The sequence below is a fragment of the Penaeus japonicus genome, unplaced genomic scaffold (assembly GCF_977035675.1).
Source record: "Penaeus japonicus unplaced genomic scaffold, GWHDUDI00000001_assembly GWHDUDI00000013, whole genome shotgun sequence".
Lineage (NCBI taxonomy): Eukaryota > Metazoa > Arthropoda > Malacostraca > Decapoda > Penaeidae > Penaeus > Penaeus japonicus.
In genome coordinates, this window is record NW_028234415.1 from 18,508,422 (window position 1) to 18,510,921 (window position 2,500).

Below are 2,500 nucleotides of genomic sequence, written 5' to 3' on the forward strand. Positions count from 1 at the left end.
GAGAGCCTTTACACAAGGGAGGAGAAACGAGAGGCACAGGCGTAGGAAATGTAAACAAAAGTTAAGTCAAGAAATAAAAGAGTTAGGAAATATAAAGAATTAAGAGTTGGGGAGAAAAAGAATGAGGCGAAGAAAGGGGAATCCGAAAATAGATCGTTTAGTAAGAATGGAGATTATTACGAATAGTAATCGCCGAATAATCGATGGTAGGAAAAGATACTACAAGAAAGAAACTGAGATAAATACACAATAAATACTAACATGAACACAGTCTCATCACCATATTGCAGAAACGAAACATGTATATATTTTTGATTTATCGATATGAAGATGCACTCGAGAGATAATTGCTGAATAGCAACTTCCAAGTATCATATTAAGATTTCAAACAATTTTCACCAACCTGGAATTCATCAATTCATTATCACCACCAACCTGTCAGTTATCAATCCATATATATATCACTACCAACCTGTCAGTTACCAAAACATCACCACCACCAACCTGTCAGTTACCAAAACATCATCACCACCTTGTCAGTTACCAAAACATCACCACCACCAACTTGTCAGTTACCAAAACATCATCACCACCTTGTCAGTTACCAAAACATCATCACCACCTTGTCATTTACCAAAACATCACCACCACCAACTTGTCAGTTACCAAAACATCACCACCACCTTGTCAGTTACCAAAACATCACCACCACCAACCTGTCAGTTACCAAAACATCATCACCACTAACCTGTCAGTTACCAAAACATCACCACCACCAACCTGTCAGTTACCAAAACATCATCACCACCCTGTCAGTTACCAAAACATCACCACCACCAACTTGTCAGTTACCAAAACATCATCACCACCAACCTGTCAGTTACCAAAACATCACCACCACCAACCTGTCAGTTACCAAAACATCACCACCACCAACTTGTCAGTTACCAAAACATCACCACCACCAACTTGTCAGTTACCAAAACATCACCACCACCAACTTGTCAGTTACCAAAACATCATCACCACCAACCTGTCAGTTACCAAAACATCATCACCACCAACCTGTCAGTTACCAAAACATCATCACCACCAACCTGTCAGTTACCAAAACATCATCACCACCAACCTGTCAGTTACCAAAACATCACCACCACCAACCTGTCAGTTACCAAAACATCATCACCACCAACCTGTCAGTTACCAAAACATCACCACCACCAACCTGTCAGTTACCAAAACATCACCACCACCTTGTCAGTTACCAAAACAGTTACTAAAACATCACCACCACCAACCTGTCAATTATCAGAATATCATCACCAACCTGTCAGTTACCAAAACATCACCACCACCAACCTGTCAGTTACCAAAACATCATCACCACCAACCTGTCAGTTACCAAAACATCACCACCACCAACTTGTCAGTTACCAAAACATCATCACCACCAACCTGTCAGTTACCAAAACATCACCACCACCAACTTCTCAGATACCAAAACATCACCACCACCAACTTGTCAGTTACCAAAATATCATCACCACCAACCTGTCAGTTATCAATCCATCATCACCACCAACCTGTCAGTTACCAAAACATCATCACCACCAACTTGTCAGTTACCAAAACATCACCACCACCAACCTGTCAGTTACCAAAACATCATCACCACCCTGTCATCAACCAAAACCCACAACTGTCAGTTACCAAACCATCATCACCACCAACCTGTCAGTTACCAAAACATCCACACCCCTTCAATTATCAGAATATCATCACTACCAACCTGTCAGTTACCAAAACATCATCACCACCAACTTGTCAGTTACCAAAACATCACCACCACCAACCTGTCAGTTACCAAAACATCATCACCACCAACCTGTCAGTTACCAAAACATCATCACCACCAACTTGTCAGATACCAAAACATCACCACCACCAACTTGTCAGTTACCAAAACATCATCACCACCAACTTGTCAGTTACCAAAACATCACCACCACCAACCTGTCAGTTACCAAAACATCATCACCACCAACCTGTCAGTTACCAAAACATCACCACCACCAACCTGTCAGTTACCAAAACATCATCACCACCAACTTGTCAGTTACCAAAACATCATCACCACCAACTTGTCAGTTACCAAAACATCACCACCACCAACCTGTCAGTTACCAAAACATCATCACCACCAACCTGTCAGTTACCAAAACATCACCACCACCAACTTCTCAGATACCAAAACATCACCACCAACTTGTCAGTTACCAAAACATCACCACCACCAACTTGTCAGTTACCAAAACATCACCACCACCAACTTGTCAGTTACCAAAACATCACCACCACCAACTTGTCAGTTACCAAAACATCACCACCACCAACTTGTCAGTTACCAAAACATCACCACCACCAACTTGTCAGTTACCAAAACATCATCACCACCAACCTGTCAGTTACCAAAACATCATCACCACCAACTTGTCAGTTA

General features: G+C 41.7%; 1 protein-coding gene across 1 annotated transcript in view; it reads right to left on the minus strand.

Annotated features, from left to right (window-relative positions):
• Positions 1 to 2,500, minus strand: part of LOC122243798 (glucose dehydrogenase [FAD, quinone]) — a 9,251-nt gene that overhangs the window by 5,410 nt on the left and 1,341 nt on the right. The gene's annotated exons all lie outside the window — the stretch shown is intronic.